This window comes from Podarcis melisellensis (genome assembly GCF_964234715.1).
Source record: "Podarcis melisellensis genome assembly, chromosome: 9".
Lineage (NCBI taxonomy): Eukaryota > Metazoa > Chordata > Lepidosauria > Squamata > Lacertidae > Podarcis > Podarcis melisellensis.
This window is the reverse complement of record NC_138541.1, coordinates 25,087,616-25,115,139: the sequence shown is the minus strand read 5'-3', so window position 1 is coordinate 25,115,139 and position 27,524 is coordinate 25,087,616. Positions and strand designations below refer to the sequence as shown.

Here is a 27,524-nt window from a genome sequence, read left to right as displayed (position 1 = left end):
TTCATGTTTGATCTTTGGACTAATACGTTGAACTAATTTGGGATTAAAAGATTACAAGTAACATTTTGAGTTGAAAGCTGTTACATGCCTCATGTCAACACTGCGGTGACAGAATTAACCCCGGAAGCCCTTTGGATTCCACACACTAGATGCTGCTGCTTGAGCAGAGTTAAGGCGACTTATTAGTGAAGGCATTATAAAGTGCTCATCCTGAAATGTTAGATGCTAAGAGCACAATGCCAAAAGCCAGACACTTTGGGTTTTGCTTATTGTATCACCAGCATCATAATCGTCCTCCTGCATCATCCTGGGTTTCTTATCCACCCTTCACCACAAGGCTACAACCATATAAAAATACAATAACAAAATTAGTTAAAACAGTCTGCAAACACCACTGTTGAGTTCCATTCGGAAAAGGTTTTTTTAAAATGTTTTCCAATTGTAATGTTTTTATTTGTTTATAAATTTGTATATTCTATTGTTGTAACCCACCCTGGTACCTCAGAGTGAATGGCAGGTTAAAAAAAATCTTATAAATAATAAACAAATAAATAGCCATTCCTATTCTCAGGAACCCTGATAATGCAGGATTCCTGATTACAGGGAGGTTTGTAAGCATGTACAAAGAAGTTCAAGTGCAAGAAGAGCTCTGCTGGATCAAGCTGGTGGCCCACCTAGTTCAGCATCCTTTTCTTCTAATGGCCAAGCAGATCACAGAATCACAGAGTTGGAAGGGATCACAAGGATCATCTAGTCCAACCCCCTGCAATGCAGGAATCTTTTGGCCCAAACATGGGACATTAACCCATGACCTTGCTATTAAGAGTCTCATGCTCTACCAATTGAGTTTTCCCAGATGCCCATGGGGATCCCACAAGCAGGACCAAAATGCAACAGCAGTCTTCCCACTTGTGGTTCCCAGCAACTAGAGACTGTTTGCTCTTGGAATCCCCTTTCAGACCATTCTTCTGAATACAGACAGGGATAGAGATAGAATTAGAGAACTGTAGAGTTGGAGGGGACTCCATGGATCATCTTCTAGTCCAATCCCCCTAAATGGCAGGAGCAAGGCAAAGGTTCTGCCCCCAGGCTACCTCCCTACTTTGTGCCCTCACATGTTCTTTGAATGCCTGAGGAAATGTATCACAACAATTAAAAACAGTATGAAATTAATAAACAACAGATCAAAAAAGGACACATCCTATGGATGCTGGAAATCATCCAGTCTGAGGACACAAACATGCCTTCAGGTAACTGTGGAAGACCCACAAAGGTGAGACCTCAGTTAGGGGTTTCACAATCTGGACACTACAGAGAAGGCCCTTTCCCTCCATTCCACCAGCTGTTCTTCAAATGAGACTCACAAAAGGCTTCTCCTATTGACCTTAGTGAACAGGCAGGATCATACAGGAGCAAAATGCCCAGTGTAGGTAATACCATTATACAGTTTAGTTACTAGGTGGCCTTGGTCTCATTTGTACCTGGGCAGACTCAGACGTTTCCCATTGCTGTTCTTATTTAAGAGATACAATAAAGTTCTTGTCTAGCTTTGTGTCATCCTAGCTTCCCATGACAGCCCTTTAGGTATCCTGGTCTCAAGCTGTTTATGGCTTTGTTGCTGTACAATAAATAAACTACTACTACTACTTGGGGTTTTCCCCCCAGAGCTACCAAAACATTTGGCATAAATCATGCATTAAGCATTTCCCCATAAACCAAATGGACAAATGGGTCTTGATGTTATGCACTTCTTTCCATTAAAGCTGCGAGTCCCCCTGATGATTTATTGCTTGGGTTACTTCTCTGAATTACTGCTTAACCTCCTTTATATTAAAAAGGGGGACAGGATATTGAAGTTTTCTTAAAGTTGGGAATTACTAATGGCCCAAATAAGATGATTCAGACATGTTTTATTATACTCTGTCATGAACCATGCATTTTTTGCACGGGAAACCAATGATTAGTCCAACTTGGGTCACATAACTTGGCCAAATCAAGGAAGGGTTTGAAAGCTAAATAACAGAATTAATAGTAATGCTTATTTTATTCTTCTGGATTCATGGAGTCTAGTCATTGTTTGGTGATTCTTGTAATTTCTTGAAAGAGAAGCAGGGAGAGTATAGGCTTCTATTTTGAAGAGCACACTTGAGTACTTTATGAGGTGATGATAGCAATTTAATACCAGATGCTCTTTGCAACTAAAATTTAAGGAAACATACCTTACCTCAGGGAAAGGAGAACAGTACTTGGATACAATATGTCAGTATCTTCAACTAAATCACTGCCATAAAATTACAATGTTTTCTGCTAATACCTAAAATATTCTGCTGCTTTAGCTGGAACATGTTCTTATTCTTTCCTGTTCCAAGTGGAAACGCATTGTGTCATGCGCTTTGCATTCATAAATACTTAACATCTGCCACCTAACTTCCTATATACATATTCTTCAATGACTCCTTCTGAATCATTCACTAAGGTGGGTAGGGAAATCTTATCATTTTACTCATGAAAGTGAAACTCTTTGTAGTGCTGGTTATTCCCAATGTGGCTGAAGTTGCTAAACCAAATCTACTCAGCAACAAGGGGATGGGGCAACTGGTAGAGCAATCCAGTCTCCCCATCAGTCTGTGTGGAGTTTGGACTGAGTGGAGGTGGACTTTTGGTGGCCTGCTGGTGGGGGGCAACAGTGGTGGACGTTGGGGTCTCTCTAATTTCAGTGATGCTCTGTGTGATGCCAAAATTCAGTGCCCTCACCTCTCACCTTCCATTCTACCTCATAGTTGTGGCACCCCTGAGGCTCCATACCCAGTGTTACCAAACTGGTTGCATTCCCCTAAATCTGCCTCTGGGGCCAGCTCAAAAATGGAGAGTTCTGAGACTTGGGAAGAGGCAGCACTGAGGTGATGCCATGAGGCTTGATCTGTACTTAATAAATGTGCTAGTCTGGACTGGTGAAGGGATCAGGCCCAATCTTGAAGAGAAGAAGAGTTTGGATTTGATAGGCCGCTTTATCACTATCTGAAGGAGTCTCGAAGCAGCTAACATTCTCCTTTCCCTTCCTCCCCCACAACAAACACTCTGTGAGTTGAGTGGGGCTGAGAGATTTCAAAGAAGTGTGACTAGCCCGAGGTGACCCAGCGGCTGCATGTGGAGGAGCGGAGACATGAACCCGGTTCACCAGATTACAAGTCTACCGCTCTTAACCACTACACCACACTGGCTCTCAATCTTGCTGCCAATACTACCTTCTACTCCTGGTCCACCACTCGTACCCTAATGCACCAAAGTGGTAAAGCGAGTTCTCCATCAACAAATCTTTCATGTCTTCTAGCTTGAGGATGCCTAAGTTTGATAGCCCCTTTCTTGGGTTTTGGTGGTCTCACTGACCCCAAGGTTATGAGTCTCATGACACTTCTCAAAACATACATCAAATACATGAGCCAGGAAAAGCAAGGACCAAGTAAAGCCTGCATCTGAAGAAGCTTTGAGTCACATTATGTAGGCTAAGAAAGTGGGTAGCAGGAGATTCTGTCTGCCCAGCTTGGCAACCTTGGAAGTCAGACAATTGAGCTGAGATATAGCTGCCATTAGAAGATTCAGGATGCTTCAGACACATTAAAATTGGTGGAGTGGTGGCCATTTGCTGTATCTCTTGTCTTTATTCCATGGAGTCAGGCTTCCCTTAAGAACAAAATTGGTGAGCACAATAATCTCAGGTGTTTGGCATCCAGGCTCCCCGACAGCTCACATTTCCATTAAAGCCCAGGAGAAGACATCATGATGTAACTCCTCCCATGGTGCTTTTCCAGATCTGGAAGTATGGGAAGCCATGGAGGCTGCAGAATGCTGGATAAATGGTTAATGGAAAGAAAAAGCGTCTCCACCCCCCACCATTCTACCCGGACACTGAGGTCCAGTGCCAAGGGCCTTCTGTCGGTTTCCTCACTGCAATAAGCCAAGTTACAGGGAACCAGGCAAAGGGCTTTCTCGGTAGTGGCACCCATCCTGTGGAACACCCTCCCACCAGATGTCAAAGAGAAGAACAACTACCAGACTTTTAGAAGAAGCCGCCCAGAGTGGTGGCTGGAATTCTAAAGTAATTTTAAAGCACACTGTGAATGTGGCAGAAGATAGAATCCTCTTTTGTGGGGAAGAAAAACTTTTTGGGAAACTGGTGGACAGATTTTGGCATGGGATTACTCAACATCTAATTATGAAGGCAAATCAGAATAAGGGCAGTGCTTAATTCCCTCATTCTGGAGCATTATGTACAAAACAATGGCGCTTGATGGGTATTGGGAGTGCAGTTTGTCCATACACCTCATATTTCACACCTGTTCATGCCTTTGTCCCCCCCCCCCCATTGTCAAAATGCCACCTAACGTTGCACTTTAAGAACAGGGTGCTGGTGTTTGGGCTGGGCTGGGTGTGTGGAATCTTGTCTCCAGCCTCATTTTCTCCACACACCAGTGCTCTATGCATCACTTTACATAAATGACAGCAAATACCACAACTGAAGCCTATAAGAGAGTTGTCTATATGGGCTTCTGAAGATCTTACCTAACCGGTGTTTGAAATGAATATCATTCATCAGACAATTACACTTTTCCATGGGTGAGTATTCTTATTATATTTAAAAATAATTATACACAATGAGTATGGTTCATTGTCCTGTCTGCAGAATCCTTTTGCACTTGTGGAGTTTCCTCCTACTCATAGAAAAGTACCAGAATACACCTGATTGTACAAAGTTGCTGGACAACAGCCATAGGTTACAATCCTATAAACAATTATGAGGAATAAGACCCACAGAACTAAGTTGGACATAAGATTGAACTAGTGAATCTATTTAGACTGCCACTCTTTGCGCTTTATTCTGCTCCAAGAATGTAGAATGCCGATAATCCCATTCTTAATGACCATACTGCTCTTTCTTATGAACTTCATGATCATGAGCAGAGAATAGAAATTGTATCTCTGAAGTGTGAATTGGAAAAGAAGTTTCAGATTTATTGCTTTGTATCTTCTAGGTACGATGGTACTTATTTTTCCTCATGTGCCATTTAGAAGTTCTTAAATAAAGGACTCTTATGCCTGCTAAGGGAATTGACACAGTTCACTAAAATAATTTCATTCCACTGGATAGCAAGGCATGAAAAGCTGTAGTTCATCTTTTCATTCATACCACGGTCTGCCAGGGTATTAAATAAATTCCCCTCCCTCTTCCACTAAGTGGTTGGCATTTACTCAGTCTTCAGTGCTGAAGTTACTTTAAGTACCGTTTGAGTTATTAACTTCCCCCCTTATTTGGATTTATATTGAAAGTTGTCATAAACTACTGCAAGTTGAAAATGGTGTCTGGAGAAATCCACGTTAAAAACATTATTTTTTCTGAAGTATTCATCATTATTCTTGGTCTTGCAGTGGCATCCTCTGAATCCAAAAGAAGTCCTCAAGAAGAAAATAAATCAATTATGGCAAGATTATCTCATGCTAGTTATTATATTAATATGAGAAACCCGAAAACAAAATTAGGCATCAAAGTCTAATCAATAAGTGAAAATCACTTTCTCACTTTCTTCCACTAGAAGAATGCTTATGTTCATTTATTTATTAAAAACCATTTGTATACTGCCTTTCATTTCAAGCAGAACAATAAAACGGGCAGGACACAGGACATAACGAAATACAACACTAAAAACATATAAACATATAGCAAAATTTATAAATGTGTTGGAAAAGCCAAGACAGGCAAAAGGAGGTATATCTTCACACAGTCAATAGCTAAACATCAATCAGGACAGTCAAAAGCGATGTGGTTGGCACTGTGGTCTAAACTACTGATCAGAAGGTCAGCGGTTTGAATCCACATGATGGGGTGAGCTCCTGTTGCTCCTAGCAGTTCAAAAGCACATCAGTGCAAGTAGATAAATAGGTACCACTGCGGTGGAAGGTAAATGGCATTTCCCCGTGCTCTGGCACTTTTCACGGTGTTCCATTGTGCCAGAAGTGGTTTTGCCATGCTGGCCACATGACCTGGAAAGCTGTCTGCAGACAGACACCGGCTCCCTTGGCCTGAAAGCAAGATGAGTGCCGCAACCCCATAGACACCTTTGCCTGGACTTAACCACCCCATGGGTCCTTTACCTTTTACCTTTTTAATCTATTTCACAGATTGAGAAAATATTGCTACAAGCTACCCCATTCTCCATGAGCTGTGCAAGATTCCAGGGGTTGCAGACGTGCTTACCAAGACCCGCGTTCCCTTTTGGGACAATGAGGCACAGCCGAGTCTGTGGTGACTTCATGATATATGGTTTCTTTACACATCTACACAGCCCGAATCTGGATGGAGAACGTGCAAAGCAGTCACATCTCAAGAGGGTCCTTTTCCTACCATTGCTGCAGCCTCCAATTCCAAGAGTCCCCAAGCATCACATCTAACCCCCTCTGCAGCATAAAACCAACTGCCTGCCTTATGCTCTGCCCACCTCACCCCCGCTTGCAAAAGATACATCTTTTTCCAGTTTGCTTACCTCATAACCCAGTGCAGTTCTGGAAACCTCCCCTTCCCAACTCTGGAACTGTATTTTGCTAATTACACTGCGCTCCCTGTGGCCAGCAGAGATTCTTTCGCCTTGGTGAAGAATTTACTAAAGCCAGGAATTAGCAGTGTAAAAATACTGGCTGGACTTAGGTCAAACTATTCTCTCCTGTGTTTCCCAGTTGAGAAAAAAAGACTGTGGTTTTGTCATATTTGCTTGCCTTGCGTCAGGGACAGTGGAATTTGCTGTCTATGAAGAAAGGTCACACTACCTGACGAGAAATAGTTACGTTATGCTTCTAAACCATCTGCACTGTCTCTTTCTTTTCTTCAGGAAACAGCAGTAAATTCTTTCTGGATCTTCCAGATCATTTTTTTTAATCTCAAACTACTTCTGGTTAGCTGTAAACCGTATAGGAGAACAGACATTTCCAATATTAGATCCAGCAGCAAATATATCAATGTGGACTTGCCTGTCAGATTTGAAATGCAAATGTAAAACTTACATTGGACAGAATGTTCATTTGCATTACAAATACATCACCTCTTCTGCATAAACAAGCATCAGATGTTAACATAAATTGCAGGGGGGAAAGAAAAATGCTCAAGGGCAAATTAAGACTCGTGTGTGTGTGTGTGTGTGTGTGTGTGTGTGTGAGAGAGAGAGAGAGAGAGAGAGAGAGAGAGAGAGAGAGAGAAAGAGAGAGAAACAATGTGTTGTTTAAAACAAACAAACAAACAAACAAACTTGGGTTTTTAAGCAAAGGTTTTTGAATGCTCATAGATTATAGGTTTTTGAATCCAGAGTAATTGGCATATCAGAACTATATGTATGCATGATTTATAAAGAAATCCTATTAATTTCAGTGGAATGTGGGGATATATATATATGAGATCCTGCTCTGTTCCAGTAACAAGAAGCCGAAAGCACCAGCCTGAAGATGACGAGTGAGACCTCGTCGAAACGTCGCCTAGACACCCCAACTTTTACACGGGAAGACACCCGAGGACACCAAAACCTGCATTCCTGTACCCGTGAAAATCTACGAAAGCAAATATATATATATATATATATATATTCCTAATGAAAATGTATTGGTACAATTTCCTTCAATGAACATTTTTTTATACAGTTTGACTAATGTATACATTTCCGCAAGCAACTTGCCCTGATGTAATGTATCCTGTGTTATTTTCACTAATATATTCATTTTTAGGCAAACCTTCCCCTAATTTATATATTTTTATAAGCATTGTTCGGTTTGAGAACTACATTGCAAAATTTGGATAAGTGTGAGTTGTTTCAGTTTGCATATTGATTTGAAAAGTGCAAATTTGCCTTTAAATGTGAACTGAATTGACTTCAATTTGCCCCTATTCCAAGAAGGACATTAGCATAAACCAAAAGTCTTCTGCCTAATTTAGTTGTGCCTTGAGTTTTCTTTGGGTATTGTTTTTGCAACTCTTCTGTCTGTAGGTTGCTTCTGATGCATTATATATAATTTGTTAAGTATTTCAAGTTAGTTGACAGAAGGAAATACCCATATGGTTATTCAAGGATTTTGACTCAAAGATTATATATTCATTGAACATATTTGCTATGTTGAGCATAAAAGAGCTAATCCATTCTTATCAAAAGGTCACTTATTATTTTAGCCTTTGAATGCTTTTATATTGCTTAATTATTTTCATTTTAAAATGGCTGGGGGTTCATACACGATTTAAATAGTCTTCTTTTTGTAAGGTCATGCTTGATTTATTTCCAAATGCATACTCCAGTTTTATTTATAAAAACAAACAAACCTCAAAGCAGTTTACAAAAATATAATAAAACAGAATGAATGCGGCTCAAATTCATAAAATAAATTTCATACAGAATTTAAGGCTATTTGGCAGAAATAGTACGTAAAGACTGACTTGAATTGAAAGCACATAGCATTCCCATTAAAAAACTTGCAGGCAATGAGAAACCGATAACAGGTTTATAAATATTTGCAAGGGATTATTTTTCACTGGTTCCCTCTGTCACTTCAAAGGACAAAGATGGACATTTTTACCAGGAAAAGTGCAATAACGCTTGACTGTTGGAAGGGTAAACACTATTTTAATGAAAAATGGCACCAGTCTTCCACAAAAACAAACTTGAGTTTGTCCTGTGCATATTTCACATTAGATCATGCAGAACTCTTGTGATCTAACTTCCCATAATGAAGCAACTAGTGAATGAATGAATCAAGGCTCGCTTTAATCACTATCCTTTGCATTATTAAAAAAAATATATCCAAAAAAGGATTACGGCATATGCTTTTGAAAAATAAGTTTTTAAAAGAATGCAAAATATACAAATCAAAGGCTGCCTCATTTCCCTTGAAATAAAGGAAGAGTTGCCATTTCCCCCAAAGGGAACTACAGGTGTTCAAATGGAGGCTTCCAACATATTTATGTATTAAAAAACCCATCTCTCTCTTGCCATCTGTCACTAAAGAAGACGAGATATAGAACAGTGGCAGACTCATGTTCAAAAGGCTGTCTTTGGGATAACAAAGAGAAAAGTTAATGGACACAGATTTACAAATTATTAATGATTTCTCTTGCCATTTTTGAAAAATGAACGCTATGCACACCGTCTCTCTTCCCAAACAGATTGCATTTTATTCCTCTGCAGTTTGTCCATCAGGCTTCACTCTGACAACATAATCCAAAACTAATCCAGAGCATTCAGTTTTCCTTGTTGGCTCTCATGCACACTGCTTAGACAAATCCTGCTACCTGTCAGCCCTCCTGTGTGTGCCAGACAGCCTGCCAGGTTAACCCCTGGGGAAAGCGAGAGACCTACTGACTTAACCCCTACTTCCCTTCCAATAATCCACTGTAAATATGTAGCGTTAACGGGCTAACTGCGCTAATCAGGGCTGGATCTTTTAAAATCTGCTTCATACACACTCGCTAAGTAGTAAGGATCTGAGCATCACTGTTAGAAAAGGGGAAGTCAGTGCATCCAAGTATATCAGCCCCAAAGCAGCAGATGGCTAGGACACACTGAAAGGATTTAATCACTTAAAGAAGTGTGTGAAAACACATGCATCAAATTGCTAGGCCACCTAGTTGCTTATGAATCCATCTGAATTGTCAGCACAAGGTCAGGAAAAAACAATAACCCACAGAAAGCCCAAGAAGCACTACCTTTGATGTAATTTATTCCTCCAGGTTTTGCTTCTTATAATTCACTTTTACATATATTCCCCTTCTCTGTCCAGTACAGCTCCAGCTTTAGATTTTTGAAACCTGCACTTTAAAATAAATTTCTGAAAGAACTGGCCCTTGCCATCATAAAATTGCTTCCCTCACACATTGCTTACAATCAAAATTGCCTAGCATCTTCAAGCCTTTTTCAATTTGGAGGCCTCCTAAAATCCGAAACACACAGCACAACTTGAGTAACAAAGACTTTTCAAAGTACTCACTCTTTATTTGGTGTTGCAGGGGGGAGACCCCAAAACAAAACACCATTGCTCCTCATTGGAATTCAAGGCACATCACTCTGTCATTCTGTGGCAGCATCAACAATCCACAGCAGAAAATAACTTGCGTAAGCACGGCATACCCGGGAGCACTTAAAAGCCCCACTAAGCTCAGCCACATGAGATCTGTAATAAAACATTGCTCAGCTCATTTAATGATGGGAAGGCATGATGTCCAGGACTCCAGGTTAATATCTGAAGTGGGGGGAGGTAGAGTTACCCATGGGGAGGTGGTCCTGAACTCTGTCATGAACAAAAGTAGGAAGGGAAGATCTTTTGTGGCTTGTGATAAGAACATTCATTTTAACTCAATTAAATTCCTGGCAGTCTCTTGGGAGGAAGAGATGATATTGATTCTTTATATTCATATATGTGTATGTACAAATGTGCAAAACGTTTTGTACAGTACTATAAATCAGAAGTATTTAAAAAATACTGAACACAGCAACTTGGCTATCATGATCACAAAACAAAAAGGCACTAAGAAAAGAACAGCCCTCAAAAAACATTTTCTGTTAGTATTTAATAGTATAGTATTTTTCATTTAACTTTTAATAAATGTGAAGAATTGTTAAGGAACATTTGCAGCACTATCATTAACCAGATTAAGAGTATTTTTGTGCACCTTGAAAGTTTTTACAATTATATTTTCTCAAGTAAACATTAATCATTCATTCATTTTGAGGTTTATTTTGGAAATGAAAATTGAACCTTTTTTCTTGCTTTTAAGCTATTCTTCTTTTCTTTTTGAATAATATATACATATCTGGGATTTATTTTCACCGAAAGAAAGAAAAAAATAAAATGTGTCAAACCTTCTGAAAGTATATATTTAATTGATTTTCAGAGGTTAATAAATATTCAGCCATACTAAATCTTAGGAAAGTGCATAAATTATTGTGTAAAAATGAACTGAATATGAGGGCTTTCTGGACAGATGTTAAATGCTTTATTTGAAAATGATGTAGGCACCATTCTGGCTATGCTATTAGAGCAAATACCTTGGAGACATCTGTTTTCTAAACTATTATCTTTTAATAAACGTGAATTGTCCAATGTTATCCTAGGCTAAATTAAATTCATGCAGCAAAAAGAATTCTTTTGCAAAGAATAACAGATGGCAAGTTTGCTAATCAAAATGTAAAGACATATAAGAAATAAAGTGGAACTCTGAAAACTGCAGCCACAAAATAATCTTAGTCTTGGCTGCCAAAAGTTATCCAGTCTTTAGGGATACAAAGCAAATTAATTTTGAAATAACCTCATGCTGTGGTTACCTAGGAAATGCCTCAGTTTAAAGCTAAATCTCTTTTCTTTTGTGCTTACTGTTTTGCAGTAGTTCAGCAACCAGCGCAGGATTTACTGAAGAGTCATAGCAGAGCTAAGCAACATGAGTCAATGAAACTACATATCGCAGGCATCATTATTGTTACACATTGAAATTTTCATTTCAGAGTGGTTGATAGTTTTGCTATGATAGCTGAACCACCATGCTTAAAGCTGTTTAAAAATACCAAGACTGGGCACATCTCTGTGTATTTCCACTGAATGTCGACTACTTAGGCCATTTGTTGATTATTTTCCTTCCTGACAAAGCAGCTGGGAGATGTTCTGTCAGCTATTGATCATGCAACTTATCAGCTATTCACAACATACGTCTTTGTAGCTGCTGCGAAATCTAAACAACTTGGATTCATTAATTAACCTTCTCATATTTGGCAGGAGGGGGGGAGTAAAAGTAAAAAAGTATAGATGGCCTCCAAGCTGCTGTTGTTTTTAATTCCTTTTAAATGTTGACCAAAGGAGAAAAAGAAATAAAGTGCTAGTGCAAGACACAGTCTTTTGTGTGTATGGGGACATTGTGCTTGTTGGCTGTGGAAAAAGAACTCTGTATGTTCAGGGGCGATAACTTTACCACAGCCAGCTATAGGAGCCAAATATAGTAATAGGATGGCAATGTGTTCTCCTATTCAGAGGTCAGTCTCCTAGCTCAAGGCACCCTTTCTTCGAAAGGCTGACTGGCCTAAGTCCAGTTTCAACAGCACCCAGACAGCTGAACAAAGAGCAGCAAGGTCAGGAGGTTCTGAGGGTTGAGATGCAGACCCCAAGGCCTGCTTCACATTTGGTCTCACACAAAGGCTAGAGTGGCCTCTGCAAGAAGTAGGGCTTTTTCTATAGTGTCCATAGCACTTAGAAATGCTCTCTCCCAAGAGATTCATATGGCCACCTTCCAGTCATTAGGCAGACTGAGGTGGGGGCCCCAGGCAGAAATTGTGGGTGTCACAAAAAGGCAACAAGTTGTTAGGTATATAACTTAGTATTGTTGAACTGCAGGGCTGTCTTAAGCATATGTGGCGCCAGGGGCAAAGATCTGCCCGGTGCCCCCTCAGTTGCTCAGTCCCAGGTGCATAGAAGTGCAGAGCTGGCCAGCCGCCTCAGTGTCTCGCTGGCTTGATCGCCCCTGAACTCGTGGCGCAGAGCCACCCACAGCAGAAGAGCCCACCGCAGCACTCCAACTGACAGGCAGGCCCTTCCCCGGACTCAAATCTTGGGCCCCTGACTCTTGGCCTGGCACCCCTGAGAGCCCGGTGGTGCCTATGGGTAAAACGGCACTGGGTGTGGGGAATGTTCATGGGGTTTTCTGCTTTAGAGGCTAAAATAACTTGCCTGGTGTTGCCACTATATTATTATTATTATTATTATTATTATTATTATTATTATTATTAGTTAGTTACTTTATTTTATCCAGGGCAACCCAAAGGGATTTACAACCAAACAATATACAATGTTACTTTGGTGGAGAGAATGGCTTGAGCTGGCTCCTTCCTGATGTTGTTTTGAAGGCAAGTCAAGATTTTAACTGTTTTAACACATGTAACTTTTGTATATGCCATTATATTGTAAATCACTTTGTGATTGGGAAGCGATTCATAAATGAATGAGCTGGTGGCCAGGCACTCATTAAGAAGTCATTGTGCAGTTAACTTAAAGTGCAATGCTATATCTATCTATTTCAGAAGTAAGTCCCTTTGTATTTTATGGGTCTTACTCCCAGGTGAGTGGGTACAGGGTAGAAGTCTAGGCTTTGGTTTAGGGTTGGCATTGCGGAAAACAAGGTTCTTGTGTCTTTAACAGCTCTAGCTCCATAATCAGGACCAGCAGGACGGTGGAAAACACAAGGTTGTCCTGGGATTGCTTTCTTCAAGTTTTGGTTATGCCATGAGTCCCTTGGCAGCCATTTTATGACTGGCACCCACAGCACTCTCTCAAAAATAAATATGCCCCCTCTATAGGTATCCCTGTAGTACCTTTTTGACTACAGGCCTAGAGTGATTCTGGCCTCCTGCCGCATTCCTGACTTATGGCTGTCTATCCTGTGCTTTAATTCCTTCGGTGGAGGAGAGCCCATCATCTCCCAAAGCAGTCTCTTCGGAGTCATCCAGGCTACGGGCTCAAACAAGACTCGTTCCATGTCAACTCCCAGCATAAGAGTTCTGTTTGATAGACCAGAAGAGTCCTGTAAAGTTGAAATGGTACATTTTCAAATGATATACGTAAAGATATGCCATTATGTGTTAGTCTCAAGAATAATTTTATGCAGATTCTCCATTCCTTTCTATTTTATTAAATATATCTTTTGTTCTTCTAAAGAGTCATATTGCTAAAATGTGTCCTATGTAATCTGTTGGTACTGAACAGGCACCTCATGCTGAATGTGTGTTATAAGCGTCTGGATTCTTGGGCTTTCTTTAATAACTTAAAGGCACATGTAAATTGTGGTACTATCAATGCATTTCCAAAAGCTAACACACACAAATAAAATATCCTTTGTCTTTTTGCAAAACTACTCTACCCTAAGTGATTATTAGAAACTTGGGGAATGTGAGCCTATTTAAACTTCAAGGCAGAATAAACAATAGATAGTATCCATCAGTCTCACTAATCATTTTGGAATGTTTTGTTAGACCCCATTTACTTTGGTCTCCTCCTTTTCAATCATGTGTGGCACTTAAAGCTCCCTTCTACAATGAAAAGTATAAGAAATGTAACAAATGCAAGAGCTAATGTTGTACACAAATACAAATGTGCGTTATGTACAATATAACATGCCGTCACCTAATGAGTCCATGTGCAATGTGACATCCATCCCCATCTATTCCACCCTCTCTGCTGACTGGCGAACATCTCTTGAAATTTGGGTGAGCTTTGAACAAGATATCCTGGTAAAGTTTGGATCCATGGGGAGAGAGGTTCTTATGTACAACAATGAAATTCCCACTTGGTTTATAAACCAGAAAACCCCTGAAGAAGAAAGACCTTTCAGTGCCGGAATTATGTATAAGCTAAACAAGCTATAGCTTAGGGCCCCACTCTCTTGCCCCCCCCAAAAAAAAATTAAAGGGGAAAAAACTGGATGTACATTTCCAAAATATAAGATAAAAAACAAATAAAATAAAACCTACATACAGCAACAGTGTTTTGTGTTGTGTAGGCTTCTATGATGTAACTGCTAGCCTGCTCCCTAAAATATCACTGGTTTGCTCATTTCTATATATAGGGTGCCTACATTCTGCATGGACTGTTTGCATGGCAACATGTGCAAATGGCTTTAGATACCTGTTGGTCCATAAATTACCATATAGCATATGTTCAACACAAAAAACAGTGACAATTTGTTGTTGACAAAGGACAGCTGGACATATAAAGGGCCCCATTACCTACTCATTTGATGAGTAGCTTAGGGCCTCATCAAACCTAAATCCAGTCCTTGATCTTCTACTTAGGTCTGAAGCACTCCACTCCACTCCACATAGGTTGACTTTTGTTCCATGAATTTGTATAGTTGGACATATGCTGAATCATTTAAGAGACTGGGGGGGGGGGACATTTTTAAATCCCCTCCCTCCCTTCTTCTTGTCCTTAGGGGGGAAAGTGGGAGATATAGCTCAGTGATAGAGCACCTGTTTTGCTTACAGAAGGCATTGTGTTCAGTCCCTGGCATTTCCGGGTAGGACTAGTAATGTTCCCTGGAGAGCTGCTGCCAGTCCGTGTAGACAACCCTGAACTCAATGGACCCATGGTCTGATTCCTGTGTTGTGCCTAACTCAATTTTACTGAAAAAATCCATTTGAGATGAGAAAAATTTCAAACATACCCCGTAAAATCCTGGAATACTGGAGAGGATTCTATGCCTCTCAAATTGAAGTTGTTCTGCTTTTAATCCCAGCAGATATGAACTCTTTGAAGGTCTCCATGTGATCCTCATTTATTCCAAAATATCCCCCACATCTTTCCCAATAATCCAGTAATTGCTTGCCCACTAAGATAAGGTTTGTCTTGCCACAACTTGTGCCTTCCAAAATAGCAACAACACAGAGACGATGCTAAGCTGGCAGTGTCCCTCTCTGCTGATTATGACATTTGGTTTCTTTGCCTTCTTCACTCAATTTGCTCCAGCAGATAATCTGATATTTCTGCTACTCAGTGGAGAAAACTTGGCAGCTGTGGAAATCTGTGGGTCAAGCTCTGGAATGCTGTTTTCCAGCCATGGAATACACTAGTGCTTATTTTGACTCATGGGTTTTGACTCATTATAGCAATATACGCTAGATATTAATATCGCTTGCATTTTCTAGGAAGCCAAATCTGTAGAGCAAATTACATGTTTAGGATGCCTTTATCTGAGCACTACTAGTTGAACGTACTTTTTAGATTGCTTTTCAAAGCTTCATTGAAGAAACCAAATATTCAGAGCTAGAGTTTGCTCTTGTTTTGATTAAGCAGAAGGACCGTGTGTTAAATATTCCACTGCACATTCTAAATTCCTTGAACAGTCTCCCTCCCAGGCAATCAAAGGAAATCAAAATCTTACATTTTCCTAAGTTTTCTGATGGCTCATGTAGCTGCAGCACAAGTATTCATTGCATTTCTATGAGAATTTCAGTGTGATGGAGCAACAAAGTTTCCAGACTGGCTGTTTATTGAGCACTCACTCATGCTGATACATTTGCCCAAAACTTCCATGCAGGATGTACAATGCCACCCATTTATTGAGCATTTATCCTTAGAGGATTGCATGGAGATTACATGGCATTGCCAGCCAGTGGTGGCTATGTGTATTTCTCTAACTTTTTTTAGTTAGAAAAGTGATGGGATCATTGCACTAGAAAGTGTGAGCCAACTTCCAAATCTGGTGCAAATAAACAGCCCATTTGGAAGTGTCCTAAGCACTTACTATGGAGGAATGGTTGATAAAATTATTGGGCATGTTTAATTATATAAAGATCATCACTGACATTTATTAAGGGTTGGAGACTTCCTATGGACTTTTTGTGTGAAAGATGAAATAAATTTGTAATATATGGATGTGAAGATTTAAATATCAGTTTGTAGAAGGATGGTTGGAAGTTAATGAGTAATAATAATAATAAATTTTATTTATATCCCGCCCTCCCCAGCCGAAACTGGGCTCAGGGCGGCTAACAACAATCAAAATAGGGTTTTGCCATACATCCATAATTTCCTGGACATAGCCGGAATACTGTAGTCGGTGTCCAGGTGGAAAACACTAAAATCTGGCTGTATGTTGGCAGTGTTTGTTCTGGCAATTTCCCTTTAAATTAGCTCAAAATCTCCATTGCATATATCTATATATCTATATCTATCTATCTATCATCTATCTATCTATCTATCATCTATCTATCTATCTATCATCTATCTATCTATCTATCTATCTATCTATCTATCTATCTATCTATCTATCATCTATCTATCTATCTATCTATCTATCTATCTATCTATCTATCATCTATCTAACTAACTATCATCTATCTATCTATCAAGAACTTTGGACAAAACTAAAAAAAGCTCCACAGCTTTAAAAAGAAAGAAAGGGTTTTTGTGTCCAGGTTTCCACTTTTTGAAATATGGCAACCCTATTAATGAGTGAACACTATATTTAGCTGCAGGACAAAGAACTGGAAATCTTTCTAGCTTTCTTAATTGCTCCCCTCCCCCCTTCTCTTCTTTTGCTATTCCTACCTTTCTTTATTTCCCTTTTACTTTTTTCTTCTTCTTTCCTCCTCCGTTCCTTTCTAGATTAAACATCTCTTTTATTTTTTATAAAAATACTTTGTATTGGGTATGAACTTTTGTATATCTTTGAACAAATATCTATCACCTACCTACCTACCTACCTACCTACCTACCTACCTACCTACCATAAGCTTCCATACCCACCAGTCTCAAACATGCAAAGTGCGAAGTAGGCTAGACCTGTCCTCACAAAGACATCCCACACAGCAACGTTTCCCAGACCACTGGAAGGTAATCTCTTCAGCATGCATAGGCTTTACTCCAAAGGCCAGGGTTCTCATGTCTGTGGAGGAAACCCTCCTTTCAACAGCTACTAGCCGTGATAACTATGTTCTACCTCCACTCTTGGAGGCAGCAAGCCTTTGGACACCAGTTCCCATGGGGAGAGTGCTGTTGCACCCAGGTCTAGCTGGCAGGCTTCCCCAGCGGATCTGATTGGTAGCTGTGAAACAGGATATTGGAATAGATAGACCTTTGGTCTCAATTCAGGAGGGCTCATGTTCTGATACTCATGCAGAGCCAATCCTGTATCAGCTGAAGGATGTTGTTAGCAGGCACCTTGTCAAGGGAAAGAGCTTGCATTGTGCATTCCTGCGGGCACCTTTGACCATTCAGAAACAAACACCCAATTTCATTTAGTGGGACACTCCCATTGAACGGCATACCACAAAGCAACTTTCGTGTTTTCACTATATCACAATTTGGAAATGAGCCTTTACTTTAAATCCCATCCACATCACAGTATGTACAAACCTGTGTGCTTAAATTGTGTGCATTGCAATAGCCCCCCCTCAGTTTTATTTCATTTCAAAATAGGGGGAATATAAGTATTTTGCATGTTTATATGTTAGAGGGTTTGGATCCCCAAACAGATTAAACAGATTTAACAGTATTTGCATATGCAGTAATATAGAACAGGACTGTGAATATTTGGTGACTAAGCAAAGTTCACTGTTTATCCATAAGCCATTACAATATTAATTACATTTATGTTACTATTAGAATGTTAAAATAAAGATAATCCAAATATATATATGCAGGGGAGAGTTTTAAAACTCTCATTGTGTCAATTTCAGAAAATGATTACAGCATTATTTTTGCTTTTGCTTTTTTAAAACATATATACCATGGCCTGGTTGCTGCTACTGCAAATGTCACCATCTTAAGAGTTGTATATTTATTTGGATAGCACCAAAAATGTTTTACTTTCATCATCATTTACATTTGGCAATATTTATGATACCATTTGTGTTGTAACATAAGAATTTTAAATTCAACTAGTCCTACTATATTATATTTGGACATGCAATACAATTTGTCTTTATATCTTAGTCCAAACCATTTAAAGACTGCAGAATGAAGTCTGGCTCCAAGTAAGAGCTGCTTCAGTCACTGCTATATACAACATCCAGCATTCGTATGGATTACATTTTAATATTCTCATGGAAGCTTAATTAGAGTGGATTATTACAAGATCATAAGAATATTATGCTGCAATAGGATCATGTAGCATGGAGTATTATAAGCTGGCTAATATTTCAAACTGTCTCTCCGTATTATTTTGGCACAAACGTAATAGGAGCATAGAAAGCTGCCTTTTACAGAGTTTGATCATTGTTCAGTCTAGCTCACTACTGTCTACACTGGCTGGAAGCAGCCCTTCAGGCAGAAATATTTCCCATTCCTACCTTTCGGTGCCAGAGACTGAGCCTGAGATAAAGGTAAAGGACCCCTGGATGGTTAAGTCCAGTCAAAGGCGACTCTGGGGTTGTGGCACTCATCTCACTTTCAGGCTGAGGGAGCCAGCGTTTGTCTGCAGACAGCTTTCCGGGTCATGTGGCCAGCATGACTAAACCACTTCTGGAGCATCGGAACACCACAACGGATGCCAGAGCACATGGAAATGCTGTTTACTTTCCTGCTGCAGTGGTACCTATTTATCTACTTGCACTGGCGTGCTTTCAAACTGCAAGGTTGGCAGGAGCTGGGACTGAGCAACGGGAGCTCACCCCATCGTGAGGATTCAAACTGCCAATCGGCAAGTCCACAGCACCACCCGCTTCCCTGAGCCTGAGATATTAGTCCGCTCACCCTCATTGGTGGGCGGTTGCTTACAAAGCATATTCTCCACTACTGAGCTAAGGCCCTTCCTGAAACAGAATACCAAGATGAACATTGTATTTTTAAAGGCTGTGCTGAATTTTCATCAACTTAGCTTTTCAAAAGTGGCTCTTTCATAGAATCATAGAATTGTAGAGCTGGAAGGGATTCCTAGGGTCATTTTTAACAACCCCCTGCAATTCAGGAATCCTGCCCTCAGCCTCCTTGGCATCCACGAAGCAGCAACCTTCTAGTTAACAACCAGGTGCACTGACACAATGTCCCACTGGGGATATGAGAGATATTTGCCAACACACCAAAGAGTCGAGAGAGAAATATTTTTGGGTAAACAGGTTATATTTATTGACTATAACAAATTAGAGAATCCAAATTAACCAGACTGAACCAAATTAAATTTGTCCAGGCAAGTGGGTGGTGCATGCTAGAGCTTTGCAGAATTAAAGCAAAACTGAAAGCGTTCTCCATGGGTGCTGATGGACATGTAGAGAGCTTCTTCACCTGAGAAGGAAACAGAGCCCTTTCCCACATCATCGAAGCACATGGATAGTGTTCCCAGTACGGACGTTGGTGGTGCTGGCTGGCAGTGTGCAAGGGGTGTTGCGAATAACAGTGCCTACTTGACACTCTGGTGACTGGAACTTGAGAAACTGTATTGGCCCTTTCAGCCTTTCTCAACCTGTGGGTCCCCAGTTGTTGTTGAACTACAACTCCCATCACCCCTAGCTAGCAAAGCCAGAGCTCAGGGATGATGGGAGTTGTAGTCCAACAACATCTGGGGACCCACAGATTGAGAACCACAGTGTAGATTGTCCATTCCCCCAATAACAATAGTTATAGGCTTTTCAACCAACTATTATTACTTGACAAATAATCACCGCGTTTGAGCAGATTTTGCAAGCATGTTGCAAGTCACAGCGCTGTGTTGGAGAGAAAATGGAATGTCTGAAGTTTAATTTGTGTCAAGTTAAAATGGAAGGGGAAGCAGAAAGACACATGGGCAGCCACAGCAGACTGCAGAGTTGCACTGAAGCTATAGTTTGGTTTGGGAATCTAGGAGGGTTTTTTCCTTCCTCCTACTCAACTGATAGGAGTGGTCAGAATATAAGCAACCCTGTTTTTTGTAAAGGGATGCAGCATGGTCTTAAAATAGCACTTATGTCGGCTTTTGTCGCATTAACTGTGGGAACTCTGGTGGAAATACATTTAGGCACTTGAAGACTATAAGTTCTGAGATAAGCCTGACTGATACCGTGAACAGCTTTCTTGAGAGGTAAATTGCATGCAGAAACTAAACATGACAGGCGGAGATAAAGCACTTATTATGATTAATACCAGAAGATGTAACAATCTTTACTTACTGCAGCCCTGCGGAAGCCTTACTTTTTTACCTGGTGATAATGTTTACCATTCCATTTGCACTCCTAGGGTAGTTTGGAGTTCTTCTTAGCTGACCAGTTTATCTGTGAGAATTGGCACCCATACATATTTCAATTTTGGCATTATTGTTGTGCATTGTTTAACAGATCTATAAGACCTAACATCTTACACACCAATTAAAATATAAAGCATGCTGACAGAAAGAAATTTCTTTTTTTTTTATGACCATGGCCTTAACTGTGCCATCCATCAATTGTTATGGGTCTTCTTATGAACTGTTTACAGGATGTCTCATGCAAACATAACTACTCAGACTCCTTTTGTATACCTGTGAAAAGTAGCCCTCCCCTCCCCATCAATGACTTTAATAAAGGTGGTGCTAGCATTGAAAGGAACCATGTTTGGGTTCTCTTTTCTGAGTGTCTTGGAGTGGTTAGATGAGGACAGTTTTCTCTGGTGCTGTTCAAATTATGGAGCTCTTATATTTCAGGCATCAAGCAAAGTCCATCTTGTTCTCCCCTGATTTTTTAAAATTCAACTTGCATGTGCTAATTTACTTATTTATGTTTCACAAGAAATGAGGGGGAAAACAGGAGAAGAGAAAAAGAAATGAATATGATAAATTAAGCAAAACTGAATAAACAGTATCACATAAACAATATAGAATACAAATACAAGGGAAACTAGCGGCCAGGGAATCAGAGACATAGCATGTGGCTAATCATATAGTACCTAATCAAAGTATATAGTTGCACTACACATCTTGCTGTTCCAGTAAGGCATAAAAAGATACATTTTTTAAATTAAATCGACCACCTTGGAGCACTTGGGACAGTATATAGTGGGCAGAGGGGATTCCAGTTGTGACTAGGACAAGGTGAAGGGTTGAAGACATGGTTCAATGTATTTCTGCTTAAATTATACTAATTTAAACCATTATATATGAACCACATGATGCTATAAAAGTATTCTCTGAATAATAATAATAATAATAATAATAATTTCTGACTTTGCATCTATACATATAAATTTGCATGTGTACATTTTAATGCAGATCTATGCCTTATCCTTGATAATGCTGCTTCTTCAATACACAAGTGGCCAGCATAGGAAAGAGTACAACGAGGGCACCTGTACACAGGTGTCTGTTCTTTTCCCTCTTTTCAGCTACTAGCTTGGGGAGGGAGAACGAATTTAAATCAGACAAACAGAATGGGAGGAAGGCGGTAAAGCTCTTGCTGTACAATGGCTTCAGTCCAAATCATGCCCCTATGCAGCTGCTTTTAATGAAACACCTCTCTCTCTCGAGATATGATCAGCATCATGTAATTTAGCCCTTTGTAGCCATCTCATGCATTAGGCCATTGCCCTCTTATACTGCCCTATTCCAACCTTAGGTTATATACTTGGACTTTGGCTTTTAAGCTTTCTTTCTCAATGTTGCCTCTAGAATTCCTTAATCACTTGTATATTCATTCACTAGCCAGCAAAATGTCTGCCAAAGAGTAGAGTGCCTTTCAACTCCAACAAAATATATGAGCTTTGACAGAAAGGAAAAGGTGGAGATGTTAAGCAAACCTCCTCCCCTCCCCCTCTGCTTACCTCCTGTCTCCCTCCCATGTATAATTTCCTAGCAGTAGCTAAACTCATGGAAACTTCTTTTCTTAATTAAATTAGACGTGAAATCAGTGGTATAGATTCAGTCCCCTGTTTGTGGTTTTCTTTTTATTAATTAGATCTGTGCCATCTGTCTCTGTTTATCTCTTCCTCAACCTTTCCATCTACTGTTTTATGTTTAGATGTTAAACACATATTGGTTTTCATGAGGGCTGCTGGAGCTACCATCCTGAGCCGGAAAAACACTCCAGCTTTCGTCTCGGCAGAACCCATTAGAGGAGAAAAATTGAGAACATCAGACAAGTACACAAATAGATAACAGAAAGGTTCACCAAATCCTGCCAACGGATGGATAAAATAATATTGCCACTATAGTTCATCTAGGTCTCGGAAAAGCTCTTCACCATTAGCTAAACAATGGGTTCAGCATTAAGGCTTGGGTGCATTAGTCTCCTGGACACCTCAAATCTTCGAGCAGATCAGAATACTTTTGATGGAGATCAACTACCACTCAGACCACAAATCAAGGAGAGAGCTAGGAGGTGAGCATCTATGTCAATTATGTTTGAATGGAGCTCCCTGGAGGTACCTTTCCAGTCAAAGGGCAGGACATAGAGGCCTATGCCATGCCCTGCTACCAAAAGAAAGAAAGAAAAAGGAAGGAAGGAAGGAAGGAAGGAAGGAAGGAAGGAAGGAAGGAAGGAAGGAAGGAAGGAAGGAAGGAAGATGAGCATGGGAGGGAAGGGCCTAATGGCAGCCCAAGAAATTTTGCTGCCCGAGGCAAAGGACAAAATGATGATGAGGGTTTGACAAATTCATAGAGGATAAGGCTATCAGTGGTTGTTAGCCATGGTTTGTGTGTTCTACTTCCACTGTCAGAGCCAGTAACAGTCTCTGGCTGGCCAATGTGAGAAGAGAAGGCTGGGCAATATGAGCAGAAGTCTTATGTTTTTAGTTCAGTAGCCCATACAATATAACCTAAAACTTAGCATCCAAATAATTGTTCTGCTCCATGTTTTTGACAACAATAACAAAAGTGTTTCTGAACTGGAAAACAAGTATTTGGCCTTAGATCTCTTTCTAAAATAATTGTAATATATTTAAAAGGTTTTTATACCTGCCTTACAGTAAACATTTCCCCTTTATATGTGACTCGTATGTTTTCTTTTTTTAAAAAAAAAAGTCACGACAGAAGAAACCATTTTTGAGCTTTATTACATGAGCAAACTTTTGTTCAAATAACTGAGGTACATAGTTGGTGTAAAAGGGCTGATTTGTGTTAACTATAGTTCAAGAAGCATAAGTGAAAGTTCCAGATAAACAGTTTTTTAAATGCTGGAGTTTGACTCTAATGGAAATGAGAGATATTAGGCAGTTAGATAATAGTGCTCAAGAAAGAAAAAGCTTAGATTATTGAAGGCGAAGTCTATCAGCTGGTGCTGATGGATACAATGCACTGGTCATTTCCCCAAGTTGGCAAGGCTCATTTGACAGCAACAAGGAACTGAGCCTTGAGTGTCATCAGGCCAGTACTGGAGTACTCTGCCAATAGAGATTCAGCAGGCGCCTTCTGGGTCAACTTTTAAATGTCTCTTGAAAACTTTTCTATTCCAGCCGGCTTATACAGGCAATTAAGAATACATCTTCTCATAAAAGCTTATTGGTGATTTAAACATTTTTGTATGGTTCCTGTTGTATGGTTTATGTACAACTGCTGTAAATTGTTCTAATTTTTTTTAATGAATACAGTGGTACCTTGGGTTACATACACTTCCGGTTACACACTCCACTAAGCCAGAAATAGTGCTTCAGGTTAAGAACTTTGCTTCAGGATGAGAACAGAAATCGGGCTCCGGCGGCATGGCAGCAGGAGGAGGCCCCATTAGCTAAAGTGGTGCTTCAGGTTAAGAACAGTTTCAGGTTAAGTACGGACCTCCGGAACGAATTAAGTACTTAACCTGAGGTACCACTGTAGTAGTGTGTGTGTGCGTGCTTATCTTTCTTTTACACAAATGAACCAAAAACATTCTACGACTGTCAGTTAGTCAGGATGAAAGTGACAAGGGCATAATTCATTATTTGGCTTGGCCATTTTTATTTTTTATTTTTTGCCAGAAAGCATCATTCAGAAGAAGGTGCCATTCAGGGGAGCCAACTTGAATAAAATATCGGGGGGGGGGTGTGGCAGGTAAACCCTGCCCCACATAATTGATCATAAGATGCAGCACGCACACACCAATTGAATGGCAATGCCCATCTACTTTTTGGGGGGCGGGAGGCCTGTCCCCTCAAATATTTTATTTGGGGGCCCAAAGTGACCTCAGCTCCTATGAGTTGGCTCCTATAGTGTCATTAATGTTTGATAGTAAATAGACGTCTATGTGTGCTTTTTTACACTTTGTGAAAGTCTGTCCAGGAGTTTTCAGTTGGCCTGGACCACGGCACAGACATGCAGTTTTAAGATGATGCTCTGAGGCATTTAAACGAATGGCTTCTGGTGACTCACATCCACTCCAGGTGCAACCAACTAGCTCATAAGAGACTTATGCCAATTACAGCACATTCAGTTATATAAGAGGATAAAGAATTGAGGCAAACTGTGCTGCCAACTGGGTTGCACTCAAATGTAGTATTTCAAATCAACTATTTAGCACACCCACATACCCAGGCTGCCACCTACAAATATATTTTCTTTTTTTCCTACATGTTGGTGAATTTTGATCTAACAGAGAAAATTAACCTCCACAAATGTACAATGATATATAAAAAAATAGTTTGGCACATGACATAAATTCCTACAAAATGCAGAAACATAAGGACATGATTTACATCATTAATACCCAACTACATTTCACTAAACTCCAAAATCTTGTGCTTCATATAAGGCCGAGGTGCTTTCGAATTGCCCTCATACCATTAAAAAATAAAACTGTTTTAAGAGTAGGGCTAAGGCTATTTCTGCTTATACAATTTCCATGTGTGCTGAGCTGTTAAGTACATTCTACAGTTATGTTTACAGACTCATTGAAGATGTCCCCCAGGTGCAGCTAAGGTCACATTGTTCAGTAAGTGGGTCACCATGATTCTTTTGCTTTACAGCACAGGGACCCTCATCTCCCACATGGAACATGAAGGAATTAAATGAGTAATTCTCATTAGAGCTAACGGGCATTCAGTTCTGAGATCTATCCCGCCTCTAGCCATTTCCATTCCTCCCTTATGTATTTAGAAGAGCAAGACCTTCATGTCTCCACACACCTCATTTAATCATTAGTCTAATAATATTTTAGGCCCATTTCAAGCTCTCTTGGAAAAATAGGCATTCATGGCCAAGGGGAGTTGATTCCCCCCCCCCCAGCAGATGTACTGTTAAACTGAGTAATATTTCTGCCAAGAAGCCCAATACTACAAACATTCAATTGCCATTTGTAATGTCCTCCCATTTACCTTTTGGAGACTAATCACGGCAGTAATCTGGTAATACCTGGAAGTAAGGGTACGTAAATGCTGAACTGTGCTTCTTTGCACATATTTTCTTCATATTAACATAGTCTGAAGCACTGCATGGCAGTATAATTTGATTTCTACATCAACCTTTTCTAAGAGGACTCGTGAGCATTAAATTTTTTAAAAACATAGGCTCCAGTCCAACTGGAGTGCTGTTTAGGAGGAGATATGAAATTATACCAGAGTCACTAAAATTTTGAGGCCAGTGGACATATTTGTAATTTTGAGAAAGCACAGTGCCCACCAGTCACAAAATGGCTGTTGTTGGCATAGGCCGCTGCAGTACATTTTATTAGGGTGTGCTCCCAGGGAATGAATGAATGAATGAATGAATGAATATTTATTTATTTATTTATTTATTTATTTATTTATTTATTTATTTAAACTAAGCACACCATGGGTGAATGTGTCTGTTCACCAGAGGGTTGGTGGTTCAAGCCCCCACAGGTATGGGTGTGGGCTGGATTCCTGCACTGCAGGCAGTTGGACTTGTTGACCCTTGGGGGGGCGGTTCTACAATTCTATAAGCAGGGATGGGGAAACAACACGGCAAACGAATAAGGACAAGAAAGAGGCAAAAAGTTAACAAAACAAACACAACGAGAGTGGTCAAGAAGCCACACCAGGATGTTTTTTCCTGCCATAAAAAAGACTTGCGGCCAAGCTGACCGGAGGCAGGGCAGTTCTGGAAGGCTGAGGGGGTGGGAAATGACTCCTCCTCCTCCTCCTTGTCAGCACACAACAAAAGCAGCCCCTCACCCTACAGATACCTCTCCACAAAACATGGCAATCGGCGCTCAGGAAGAGAAGGTGTCAAGAGACAGACGCAGGCAAAAAGAAAGCAAGCCTGGAATGGTTCTGCAGCTTCTGCCCCATCTGAATCTGGATGCATTGATTGACTGGTGATTGGCTCAAGTGGCGGCAGAAGAGACTGAACCAATGCAAACAAGGACTGAGCAGGAAGAGGAAGTAGTCTCTTGTGTGTTGTGGATTTTCGAGGGGATATTTACGGAGACCTTTTGTGACTGCCACAGAAAGTACCATGTTGGTGACCACTGAATGATGTAGCCAGGGTATATTTTGGCTTCCTGATCTGTGCACATGCGAACACACAGAAAGATGGGAGCATTTTGAATACCTTCCTCTAACCACTAGGCAAGTCTTTTCTTAAGTCTACAGTCTTTTCTTACTGTAGGCAACCTGTACAACAGGCATAGGCAAACTCGGCCCTCCAGATGTTTTGGGACTATAACTCCCATCATCCCTGACCACTGGTCCTGTTAGCTAGGGATGATGGGAGTTGTAGTCCCAAAACATCTGGAGGGCAGAGTTTGCCTATGCCTGCTGTACAAGCCATACATGACTCCAGAACAGAGTGTTCTGATCCCGTTCCTTCTGGCTCATTTTCACAGGCAATCTATCAGGTGTGCCTTTTGACAAAAATCCTTTTCACCACTAAGTCACGGCCTGGCTCCCAGACAACTTCTGTGCCCTATTTCGTTCTGACTCATGTATTAAAGGGAATAAATCTACAAGTTTGGACTGTAAAAAGGGAGAAAGCCCTGCTTGCCCCTGTAAATCTTCTGGGTTTCATTGTGAAAGATTTCTTTCATGTTTGACTGATTCATGCCTGATGTTGAAAGTGCATTTTGCCAAAATCTTATACTCAGCTTTTATTTTTGGCAACAGAGCATCTCATAATTCAATTTGTAACCAAATGGGGAATAACTTTCTTAGCCTGA

At 40.3% G+C, this 27,524-nt stretch overlaps 1 long non-coding RNA gene across 2 annotated transcripts in view; it reads right to left on the bottom strand.

The window, feature by feature from the left end:
- LOC309377835 overlaps positions 1–10,213 on the bottom strand; it is a 51,977-nt gene extending 41,764 nt beyond the window's left edge. Inside the window, exon 1 of one of the 2 annotated variants that reach the window (XR_014171709.1) lies at positions 10,009–10,213. This is a non-coding gene — a long non-coding RNA (uncharacterized lncRNA). The remainder of the gene's footprint in view (positions 1–10,008) is intronic. The other variant, XR_014171710.1, reaches the window with a different exon arrangement.
- Between the last annotated feature and the right edge of the window lie 17,311 nt (positions 10,214–27,524).